General features: G+C 38.6%; 1 pseudogene; it reads left to right on the top strand.

Annotated features, from left to right (window-relative positions):
- The first annotated feature begins 10,506 nt into the window (after nucleotides 1-10,506).
- LOC129023816 (5-azacytidine-induced protein 2-like) lies at nucleotides 10,507-12,082 on the top strand (annotated as a pseudogene).
- The last annotated feature ends 693 nt before the right edge of the window (nucleotides 12,083-12,775 follow it).

Raw genomic sequence — 12,775 nt, 5'->3', positions numbered from 1 at the left:
CGAGGAAGTTTGTTAACCTGACGGCTGCTCCATCACAGAGGAGGCAGCCCTGAGCATACAAAATGAGGGGTTTATATGGGGGAAGAAAGACCCTGGGATTGTTTGCTGGTTAATTTTGCCACATATTACCTTGTGACGTTTATTACAGAAGGGTGTAGGTAAAGTTTATTTATGTTTCCCACAACCTCCCCCTGTGTGGTCCAGATGGTTTGTAATTGGGGTTTTGTTCATTGCAGCAAGGTCCGATAAGTGAAGTCTGCTGGCTTCACCATGGTGCCTAGACAAGGGCTTAGAAAAGTAAAGAGGCTTGGGGGATGGGTGGGCACAGAGAAGAGTTGCAGAGCATTAGGGGGAGGGTTGGGCAGCACCAAGAAGCTCTCTTGGGGGCAGTTTGTCCCTAACAAAGAGAATCAGCGAATGGCAAAAGTCATGAAAATACTCCTTCCCTAAGCCAGGATTGAATCTGGCCACCACTGTAAAGTGGCAGAGGCTAAACAAAACATTGTCACATGGTTACAGGTCACGCTCCCAAGGATGTAAAACAAGATGGAGGCCTGGAGCAAAGTTTGCTACTGACCATACAGAAAGTCATGCAAAGCACACCAGATTGGCTACAGCTTAAGACCAACCTCACAAATCCTTTTTCATAATTAAAACTTTACAGATAACATAAACAGTGATCCTTATCATTCCTGGCTTAGTGAAACATCTTCTAAAAGGAAAAAAAAAAACCCTCTCACTTAAAAGTTAACTGCTGACAGGGTAGAGAAAAGGAAAAAAAGGTTTAAAGTGCAGGGTCGGAAATATGCCTGGGGGAAGAACCTCTTATTCTTATACAAATGTGTTCCTCCAACAGGGAGAGAAACTTAATTGATTTCTACTGTTGGGCACCCTTGGGTCATGTGCCATGCACCCCAGCCCTGGCCTGGAGGGAGTCGGGGAGCTGCTATTGACTAATCCATCCCATGTTCACCTAAACCTGTTAGGGTGGGGTTGTGCACCATTTACCCTCAGAAGAAGTCTGAGAACAAAAAGTCTTAGAAGCAAAAGGAAAAACAGTTTTTTTGGTTCACATCTGACTCACCCCTCCTTAAGCCCCACATCTGGATGCCAAAAATGTTGCAGAACTTTCTTTTTAGTTCAGCTAAAACTGGGTTTTTGTCATACAACCAGGAAAGATTATGCTCATGGACACATATAAGGGTGAAGGGAAGAATTTATTGGGTGAAAAGGAAAAAGGAAAAACAGCTCTCAGCAAAGCGAGAGGGAGTCCTGCCAACAGGCTCCCACTCACAGATTGAACACCAGGCCAACACACAGGAACTGAAGAGGCCAGCCTCCTCCCCCGCTGCACAAGGCATGAATTCCTGTGGCTCCATCCCCTTGCCCCAGTGAGCAGGTGGGCATTATTCACAGAGAATCAGTCAGGAAAGGGTAGGCTTCATTTGGGACCAGCAGTCTGGTTTTTCAGCCTTCAGGCTATTTTAGGCTTGATGGTGGGGTTTCATCAGGGACGCTTGGCTGTCTCCTGTCTCTATCAGTTGCAGTTCACAACAATGTACTAATAGCCTGACTTCCTTCACCTTTCTTCTGGTACTCACATTAAATATAGACACTTTATTGTTAAATGCCACTGTTCCAATAAAGGTGTTAATCTTTTCTAGGCAGATCATCAGATTAATGATTAGGATAAAAAGGGTGAAAGATTATGTGAGACTATTTTGAAAATTTATGATTTTTGTCCTGCTGAACTCTTGAACATAACTTCTTTCTCATTAAGTTGTATAAAAAACATTTTTCTATAAAAATGCTTGTGTCTCTTTTGCATACAACATATCATGACAAAGGTCTGGGTAAATGTGGGGGATTATTGAATATGAAATGTAAATATCAATGAGTGGGACACACTGATGTAACAGCAGAGAGAAAACAAACCCTGACAACTGAGGAGGCATGGGTATGAGGGAGAGCATTACTGATCTTTGCTTTTCAAAAATGTTCTTGGAAGCTTTCCTCTCTTCCTGAAGACTCCCAATGCTGGCTTTCCAAGCTTCTATGAGCCCTTTGAAGTAAAATTGACTCCTGAGCCTAAGATTATACCTGACAATGCTGATTATGAGACAGTAGGGGGTGGCATTAGCTCCTGCACTTTCTACAAAAACACTTCCCAGTGTCCTGAGTAGGATAAACTGGTGTCATTGGCAAGCAAAACTGTTTGGAACAGTCTTTAGGCAATCCTTCTGAAACCAAAGACTAAACTGAATTAATTGGACTAGACTGAAAATGTTAGAGCAAAGGTCCCCCATGGTGATTTTGTCCTGATGAATTCACTGGGGATCCTTTAACCTGTATTGCCTGAATGTATGTTCAGTTTGGGGTGTGTTTCTAAGGGTAACATGTGTGCCTTCTGGGATTGTACTTCTTATGTATGTATCCTGTCTATTATGACACTACTTCAACCTGCAAGGCTTTTATGTCAGCCTGCAAGGCTTACAAGTCAGCCAGAGTTATTCTGTGTCTCAATTGTTGCATAGAGCCAGAAATAAAGGTTAATGTGGAAACTTGAGGGCACAATCCAACTTTCTAAGGTAGACCTTTCTGGCTAATGGCTTTTGTTTTTACTGGCTAAATTAAGAAAACCTAAAGGGCATAAACTGAGACCAATACTGCAGTTTGGTATCATTATGCTGTGTGGGGTCCTCCTACTACTAATTTTCCTGTAAAGATGCCTTGACTAAGGGCCAATGGGGTGGACTGTGCAAAAAAGAGTTAACATAGAAGTTCTCAGAGTTCTATACTTAGAAAGGTCTTGCAAGATGGACCCTTGGCTGCTGTCTAGAAACTCAGATTTGGGAAAGATTCCCAACATTCCCGAAACTCATAAGAGTGGCTCACTGTACCTAACCTGTTTAGACAAATGAAGTGGTTTATGTTAAACATCTGCTTTCCTTCTGAAAGTCTATGATTTTGGTATACGCTAGGCAGAAGGTACTTGCATTGCCAGCCTCCAGTAAAAACCCTGGTAATTGCGGATATTGAATTCTGGAATGACAGTGTGAGGAGCTACATGGACCTACTCTCCAGTGAATCCTGTAAAAATTATTTTTAAAAATCAACTATTTAATGTCTCTGAAAATGGTCCTAAGAGCATAAAACAAATGAAGAAACATTCAGAAAATCTACTAAAATTCATTGAGGAAAGAGAGTCTATGGTATTTGATATGAGTTCTCCTTTATCCCTTCCTCCTAATTCAGGAAGATGGAGGAAACTACATTGTAGACAGACATAGTGTTGCAGTCTTCCTGCTCCTTAGCTCAGCTAGGTCTGAGTTCTTGTCCCATAACCAGGAAGAATCAGGCACATTGACATTGGAGAGTGAGTAGGGCAGAGTAGAATTTATTAAGCAAAAGGAAAGCTCTCAGCAAACAGAGGGATCCTGAAGGCAGGTTATCATTTCACAGTTGAATATAAAGTCATTTATATAAAAGCTGATGGGGCTGGGTTTCTTATTTGCTTAAGGTGTAAATTCCTGGTGGCTCTACCCCATCCTTCATGCACATGTGGGCCTTTAGCCTGAGTCACTCCATATTGATTTATTTTCTTTACTGCACATGTGTCAAGGGATGGAATTTTCCACTTCTGGCATGTTTAGGTAAGTCTCCTGTATAACTTCCCTTATCTGTGTAACTGTGGACATGTTTAGGCAAGCCCCCTGTGCAAGTTTCCTTATCCGAACAAAACATCTAGTGTAAGCACTTGTGGTATGTGTGGATTAGACAATGACCTGGGTGGGTCGGAGGTTCTCTCGGGACCCTTCCTTTACCATCTGCCTAAAGCAAGCTGGCTAACTCCTCTTAATAGCTAAGAGCACAGGGTTTCCTTTCCCCAGAGCTCTCAGTTAGGGGACTTCTTTCTCTGGAGTAGCAGGACATCAGTGCTTCTTATCCTGCCCCCAGCTCCATGTTGCTGAGGCTAAGTGTTGGGAGAGTATGGCCAAAAGTTGAGGCTCATTTCTTCTTGCCAGTCCCCATTCATGGAATGGAGGCTGTAAATTGGATATGGTAATGCTTAGAATACTGAGGCCCCAATTACCTTTTCTCCAGCTCATAAGCAGTGGTCCCACGCTAGAAGTGAGTCAAGGAGACCTAAGGCTACCCCCACCTCCACTGAGCACTCAGTTCCTAGAGCAGGAGTATCGCTCAAAGACAAGTGTGTCATTGTCCCCAAGCCCAGCTCCAGATCTGTCTCAGAGATTTTGCCTGGTGGAAGAAGCAGGCCATAAAACAGATAGATCCTTTTCTCTTCCCAAATAAACTTACTTTATTTGCAATAGTGAAGTTCAAGACTAAGGATGCTGCTATGGTTTGAATGTTTGTGTCCCTTCCAAAATTTATATTAAAACTTAATCCCTAATATAACAGTAATAAGAGGTAAGACCTTTAGGAAGTAATTAGGCCATGAAAGTTCTCCCCTCATAGATGGGATTAGTGACCTTATACAAGGGCTGGAGGCAACTAGTAAGGCACCATTTTTGCCCTTCTGCCTTCTGCCATATGAGGACACAGTGCTCATCCTCTCCAGAGGATATATCTTTGTTCTCCTTTCTTTTCTCAGATTCTCTAAATGACATAAACTTGTATAAAATAATAATTATAACAATGTATTAATGGGTTTTTAACATTAAGACAATATATACATATATAAAAAACACTAATACCATAAAGGAGAAAAATATAATACAGTGATATAGAAGTAACATTTCTATATCTCGTTGGAATTAAGTTGCCATAAATCTGAAGATCATTCTGATAAGTTAAAATGTGCATAGTAAGCTGTAGGGCAACTACTAAGGAAATAAAAATAAATTACAAAAAGGTTATGATAAATAATGAAATGTTTCATTAGAAAACATTCACTTAATGCAAAGGAAAGCAGTAAAGAAGAAATAGAGGATGAAAAAAGACATGAAACAAATTGGAAATAAAAAAGTAAAATGGCATACTTAAATCTTACTATAACAGTAATAACATTAAATGTGGATGGATTAAACAATCCAGTCAAAAGCAGAGATTGTCGGATGGGATAATAAAATAAGAGTCACCTATATGCCACCTAGACAATTCACAGTATAGATTTCAAAATACAAAATGATTGAATGTAAAAGGATGAAAAAATATAAATCATACAAACAGCAGCCACAGAAAGTTTAAGTGACTATGCTAATATTAAACACAGAGGACTTTAAAACACACACATTTTATAATGGTAAAACATTGAACCCACCAGGGGATAGTACAATTATAAGTATACATATATTTAATAAGAAAGTACTAAAATACATGAATTAAAACTTGACAGAAATGAACAGAGAGTTGGGCATTTCGATACCCCATATTCAATAAGGGATATAACAATTAGACAAAAGATCAAAAAATAAATAGAAAACCAGCTAGACTTAAGAGACACCAATAAAACAACAAAAAAACTCTGCTAAACAACAAATAAATTATTCTTAAATCTACATGGAACATTCTCCAGTATAGACTATACGACAGAGCATAAGAAACAAATATATTTAAAAAGGTTAAAAATGTAAGCTATGTTCTCCAACTAGAATGGAAAGAAACAAGAAATCAATAGTGGAAGAAAAATGGAAAATCCACAAATATGTGGAAATTAAACAACACACTCTTAAACAACCAAGAGTCAAAGACAAATTAAAAGAAAAATTTTCAAACATTTTGAGACAAAAGAAAGTGAAAATACAGCATACAAAAATCTATGGGATGCAGCAAAAACAGTGATCAGAGGAAAATGTATAGTTGTTGATACTTCCATTATATAGAAAGAAAGATTTCAAATCAATAACATCACCTTATACCTCAAAGAATTAGGAAAAGAACAAGTTAAACTCAAAGCTAGAAGATGGAAGAAATAATAAAGATTAGGGGACAGAAAATTGAACAGAGAATGAGAAAAACAATAGAGAGGATCTATGAAACCAAAAGTTTCCTCTTTGAAAAGATCAATGAAATTGGCAAGTCTTTAGCTAGACTGACTAGGAAAAGACAGAAGACTCAAATTACTAAAAATAGAAATGAAAATGGGGCATTACTATAGTGCTTACAGAAATAAAAAGGATTATAGAAAAACATTATGAACACTTGTGCACTAACAAATTAGATAATGTAGATGAAATGAACAAATTTCTAGAAAGAAACTATCAAAACTTGCTCAAGAAGAAATAGAGAATTTGAACAGACCTATAATTGAAGAGGTTGAGTCAGTAATCAAGAACATCCAGCCTGGGTGTGGTGGCTCACACCTGTAATCCCAGCACTTTGGGAGGCCAAGGTGGGTGGATCACTTGAGTCCAGGTGTTGGAGACCAGCCTGGGCAAAATGGAAAAATCTCATTTCTACAAAAAAAAATTAGAAAAATAGCTGGGTGTGGTGGTATACACCTGTAGTCCAAGCTACTTAGGTGGGTGAGGTGAGAGGATTGCTTGAGACTGGGAGGCAGAGGTTGCAGTGAGCCAGATCATGACATTGCACTCTAGCCTGGGTGATAGAGTGAGACCCTGTCTCAAAAAAAAAAAAAAAAAAAAGGAAAAGCACAGGACCAGATGATTTCAATAGTGAAGTCTAACATTAAAAGAAGAATTAACACCAATTCCTCTCATGAAATATAAGAGAACACTTTCTAATGTATGTTATGAAGTCAGAATTACTCTGATTCCAAAGCCACATAAAGACATCGCAACAAAAGAATAGACCAGTATCTCTTATGAAAACAGATGCAAAAATCCTCAACACAATACTAGCAAACTTAATTCAGCAACATATTAAGAGGATTATACATCATGACTGGGATTTATCCCCAAAATGCAAGGTTTGTTTAACATGCAAAAATCAATTAATGTAATACACTGTATTAATAGAATAAAAACCAAAACCGCAAGGTCATATCAATACATGCAGAAAAAAATCTGATGACATTCTACACTCTTTTATGATAAAGACACTTAACAAACTAGAAACAGAACACTCTCTGATAAAGGAAGACTATAAAAAACTCACAACATAAATCATGTTTAATGGTGAAATACTGGATGTTTTTCCCCTAAGAAATGAAACAATGATGACTACTTTCTCATTTCTATTTAACATTGTAATGGAACTTCTAACCAAAGAAATTAGGGAAAGAAAAGAAATAAAAAACATCTAAGTTGGAAAGAAAAATCATCTTTATTTGCAAATGATATATTATCGTATTCAGAAAATCATAATGAATCTACTAAAAATTATTAGTACTAATATATAATTTTGTCAAAGCTCAAGATACAAGATCAATGTTCAAAAATCAATTGCATTTGTACATGCATGCAATAGAGAATCAAAAAATTATATTAAGAAAACAATACCATTTAGAATAGCATCAGAAAGAATAAAATGATTTGAGTCAAATTTAACAAGGGAAGTTTAAATTTACTCTAAAAATTTCAAGACATTGTGGAATGGAATTTTAAAAGATCTAGAATTTGTTTTTTTGGCAGATTAGAGGTTTTTGTTGTCCCTTAGCCACTTGGAAATAGCAAGATAATGTCAGAGGCGATTAACCAGAGCAACTCCATCTTGAGTAGGGGCTGGCTGAAATGAGGCTGAAACCTACTGGGCTGCATTCTCAGATGGTTAAGGCATTCTAAGTCACAGGATGAGATAGGAGATCGGCACAAGATACAGGTCATAAAGACCTTGTTGATAAAACACCTTGCAGTAAAGAAGCCGGCCAAAACCCACCAAAACCAAGATGGCTACGAGAGTGACCACTGGTCATCCTCACTGTTACACTCCCACCAGCGCCATGACAGTCTACAAATGCCATGGCAACATCAGGAATTTACCCTTTATGGTCTAAAACGGGGAGGCATAAAAAATCCACCCCTTGTTTAGCATATAATCAAGAAATAAATAACCATAAAAATGGGCAACCAGCAGCCCTTGGGGCTGCTCTATGAAGTAGTCATTCTTTTATTCCTTTATTTCTTAATAAACTTGCTTTCACTTTACAGATTCACCCTGAATTCTTTCTTGCGTGAGATCCAAGAACCCACTCTTGGGGTTTGTATCTGGACCCCTTTCCGGTAACAGTAGTGCATAAAGATCTATTCTGAGAGCTTTAATTCAAGACGGAAAAATGGAAATCCACCAGAATCATGAAGGACACCCCAGAACCTGGGCGGTCAGCAAACAGCTTTCTTGATGTCATCTGGCTGATTAAAAGAATTTGGTGCAGGGGAATCCTCTCTGCTCCACACCAGGCAGATCTCCAGGCATTTGGAGTACCTACTTACCTGGATCAGCATTCTGACATTCCCCACTCTTCCTGTGCAGAGACCCTGGCGCATAGAGGCTCTCTCTGCTTTATGCCCAGGCATATCTCCAGGCATTCAGAGCATCCACTCATCTAGCTGAGCAGTCACAGCTGCCCCACTCTTCCTGGACATAGATTATGGTGCTGTGAGGCCCTCTGCTACACACTCAGGCAGATGAGCACCTGCTTGCCTTGTTCAGTCGCCTGAGTTTCCCCACACCTCTTGTGCAGAGATTCAGGCATGTGATCACCCAATCTCATGGATTAGGAGTTTAGGCCACCTCTTAATCTCATGCAGAGAACTTGTCATTGAGGATGTTTCCTAACTTCACACCTAGGTACACTTCTCAGTGCTGCCCACTAAATTCTCCTTCAGAAGAGGTTCTTGTGTCGGCCACTGGGGGCCCTGTAGGCAGATCGGCCTAGTCTGCCCCACTCATTGTGGCCACAAGCCCCCTGGGGCTGAGCAGGAAGCTAAGACCTCTGTATATTCCCTAAATAAGCTCATTGCCCAAGGCAACAGAGAGCATCTGCCAGCAAACAAAGATCAAGTATACAGCCTGCCACGTAGGCCACAGCTAGCTCTTACCCATGAGTGCCATCTACTGGCTTACAGGTTAAACTGCACAGCCTAAAATAAAGTGCATAGGACTATAGAAACAAAGCCAAAAGACTACCCAGTATTCTCTACAGTCGCACCTGCTGGAAACAAGTAGAAAGGGGAAAGGAAAGAAAAAAATAAAATTATAGGAAAGGAAAGAAAAAGAAAAAAATTCACCCACACGAAAATAATTACAAAAATAAGAAGTGTCAGCATCTCCAAATGAGAAGGAACCAGCATAAAAAATCTGGCACCATGAAAAATCTGAAGATAGTGAAGCCACTAAAGGATCACACTAGCCCTCCAGCAATGGTGTCCAACCAAAATAGAAACTCAAAAGTGACGCTTAAAGAATTCATAGCACAATTTGCAAGGAAGTTCAATGTGATCGAAAACAAGGTTGAAAATAAACACAAAGAAAAATCTAAAGCGATCCAGGAAACGAAGGAAGAGATAAACGTCATAAAAACAAACCAATAAGAAATTCTAAAATTGAAACATTCACATAAGGAATTTCAAAATACAATGGGAAGTTTTATCAATAGGCTGCACCAAACAGAAAAAAGACTTTCAGAACTTGAAGACTGATCTTTTGAACTAACCCAGTCAGAAAAATAAAGAAAAAATAATTGTTACAAATGAACAAAGTTTCCAAGAAATATGGGATTATGTAATACGACTAAATTTAGGAATTATTGGCCTTCCTGAGAGAGGAAAACAAGCAAACAACCTGGAAAACATATTAGAGTCATTCAAGAAAATTTCCATAATCTTGCTAGAGAGGTAGACATCCAGATTCAAGAAATACAGAGAACACCTGCATGGTACTATATAAAATGAATATCATTAGGCATATAGTCATCAGACTGTCCAAGATATATGCTAAAGAAGAAATCTTAAAGGCAGTTGTAGAAAAAGGTCAGATGACATACGGAGGGAGCCTCAACAGGCTAACAGAAGACTTCTCAGCAAAATCCTTACAAGCCAGGAGAGATTGGAGGCCTATATTCAGTATCTTTAAAGAAAAGAAATTCCAACCAATAATTTTTTATCCCACCAAACTCAAGTTCGTTTAACTTGAGTTATATCAAGTTATATCAAGGAGATATAAAATATTTTTCAGACAATCAACTGCTAAGGGAATTTGTAACCACTACACAAGCCATACAAGAGATCCTTGAGAGTTCTAAAATAGAAACAAAATAACAATACCTGTCACCACAAAACACTCCTAATTACATAGCCCACAGACACTATAAAGCAACCACACAATAGAAACTACAGAGGAACTAGCTACAAAACCTCACATATTAATAATAACCTTGAATGTAAATGGTCTAAATGTCTCACTTAAAAAGCACAGAGTGGCAATCTGGATAAGAAAAATCCCAGAACGTCCAGGGCTCCTGTCGAGTCAGAAGAAATGGGACTCCCTCCGCGACGCACCCGGAGCAGCTAGCTCCCTTAGCTGTGGAAGCGGCGGTGTCTTCGAAGAAACCGGAAGCCCGTAGTGACCCCTGGCGACCCGGTTTGTTTCCTGTCCGTTTCCAAACACTAAGGAATCGAAACTCGGCGGCCTTGGGGGCGGCCCTAAGTAGCCTCGCTTCTGGTTGTCATGGATGCACTGGTAGAAGATGATATCTGTATTCTGAATCATGAAAAAGCCCATAAGAGAGATACAGTGACTCCAGTTTCAATATATTCAGGAGATGAATCTGTTGCTTCCCATTTTGCTCTTGTCACTGCACATGAAGACATCAAAAAACGATTTAAGAACTCTTTGTTAAAGAAGAGAATAAGATTTTTGGAAGAAAAGCTAATAGCTCGATTTGATGAAGAAACAAGTTTCGTGGGATGAGAACAAGTAAATAAGGCCTATCGTGCATATCGAGAGGTTTGCATTGATAGAGATAATTTGAAGAGCAAACTGGACAAAATAGATAAAGACAACTCTGAATCTTTGAAAGTATTGAATGAGCAGCTACAATCTAAAGAAGTAGAACTCCTCCAGCTGAGGACAGAGGTGGAAACTCAGCAGGTGATGAGGAATTTAAATCCACCTTCATCAAACTGGGAGGTGGAAAAGTTGAGCTGTGACCTGAAGATCCATGGTTTGGAACAAGAGCTGGAACTGATGAGAAAAGAACGTAGCGATCTCAAAATAGAACTACAGAAAGCCAAACAAACGATCCATATCAGGAAGACAATCTGAAGAGCAGAGATCTCCAAAAACTAAGCATTTCAAGTGATAATATGCAGCATGCATACTGGGAACTGAAGAGAGAAATGTCTAATTTACATCTGGTGACTCAAGTACAAGGTGAACTACTAAGAAAACTGAAAACCTCAACTGCAATCAAGAAAGCCTGTGCCCCTGTAGGATGCAGTGAAGACCTTGGAAGAGACAGCACAAAACTGCACTTGATGAATTTTACTGCAACATACACAAGACATCCCCCTGTCTCACCAAATGGCAAAGCTCTTTGTCATACCGCATCATCCCCTTTACCAGGAGATGTAAAGGTTTCATCAGAGAAAGCAATCCTCCAATCATGGACAGACAATGAGAGATCCATTCCTAATGATGGTACATGCTTTCACGAACACAGTTCTTATGGCAGAAATTCTCTGGAAGACAATTCCTGAAAAGACAATATTTCCAAGTCCTCCTAAATCAAGTGAGACAGCATTTGGGGAAACTAAAACTAAAACTTTGCCTTTACCCAACCTTCCACCACTGCATTACTTGGATCAACATAATCAGAACTGCCTTTATAAGAATTAATTTGGAAAAGATTCACGATTTCACCATGAGGACACTTATCTCTTTCAGTGGTCCTCCCAAGAAATTATTTAACAAACTGAAAGGGGATTTTGATTAAAATTTTGCAGAGGTCTTCAGTATCTATATTTGAACATACGTACAATATGTACAAAAACCAACATAGTTGGTTTTCTAGTATGAAAGAGCACCCTTTAGCTCCATATTCTAAGAATCTGAAATATGCTACTATACTAATTAATAAGTAAACTTAAGGTGTTTAAAAAAGAGAACTCTGCCTTCGATATTAATCGTAAAATTTTGCCTCTCAGATAGAAGAATGGAATTGGAGATTGTAGATGTGGTTTTACAAAGTGTGAAATGTCTAAATATCTGTTCATAAAAATAAAAGGAAACCATGTATGTTGCTTCAAATTGCATAATAGAACAAATGGCAATGTGAATAGGTTACATTTCTGTTGTTATAATGCGTAAAGATATTGAAAATATAGTGAAATAAAAGCATCTTAGGTTAAAAAAAAAAAAAGAAAAATCAAGACCCATTAATTTACTGTCTTCAAGAGAACCATCTCACTTGTAACAAAATCCATAGGCCCAAGGTAAAGGGCTGAAGAGTCATATTGCAAATGGAGAACAAAATACAGCAGAGGTTATCATTATACTTAGATAAAACAGACTTTAAACCAGCAATAGTAAAAAAAGGAAAAAGAGGAGCATTACATGATGATAAATGGTTCAATTCAACAAGAAGAGTTAACTATCCTAAATATAGATGAACCCAACATTGGAGCACTGGGATTCACAAAAAGAAGTACTTCTAGACCTATAAAGAGACTAAGACAGCCACCTGATAATAGTGGGAGACTTCAGCACCCCACTGTAAACATTAGACAGATGATTAAAGCAGAATACTAACAAATAAATTCTGGAATTAAATGTGACACTTGGTCAATTGGAATTAATAGACATCTACAGATTACTCCACCCATCTACTACAGAATTTACATTCCTCTCTTCT

Source organism: Pongo pygmaeus, chromosome X, assembly GCF_028885625.2.
Source record: "Pongo pygmaeus isolate AG05252 chromosome X, NHGRI_mPonPyg2-v2.0_pri, whole genome shotgun sequence".
NCBI classification, from domain to species: domain Eukaryota; kingdom Metazoa; phylum Chordata; class Mammalia; order Primates; family Hominidae; genus Pongo; species Pongo pygmaeus.
Note: the sequence above shows the minus strand (reverse complement) of the source record. Positions and strands in the feature narration are given on the sequence as shown.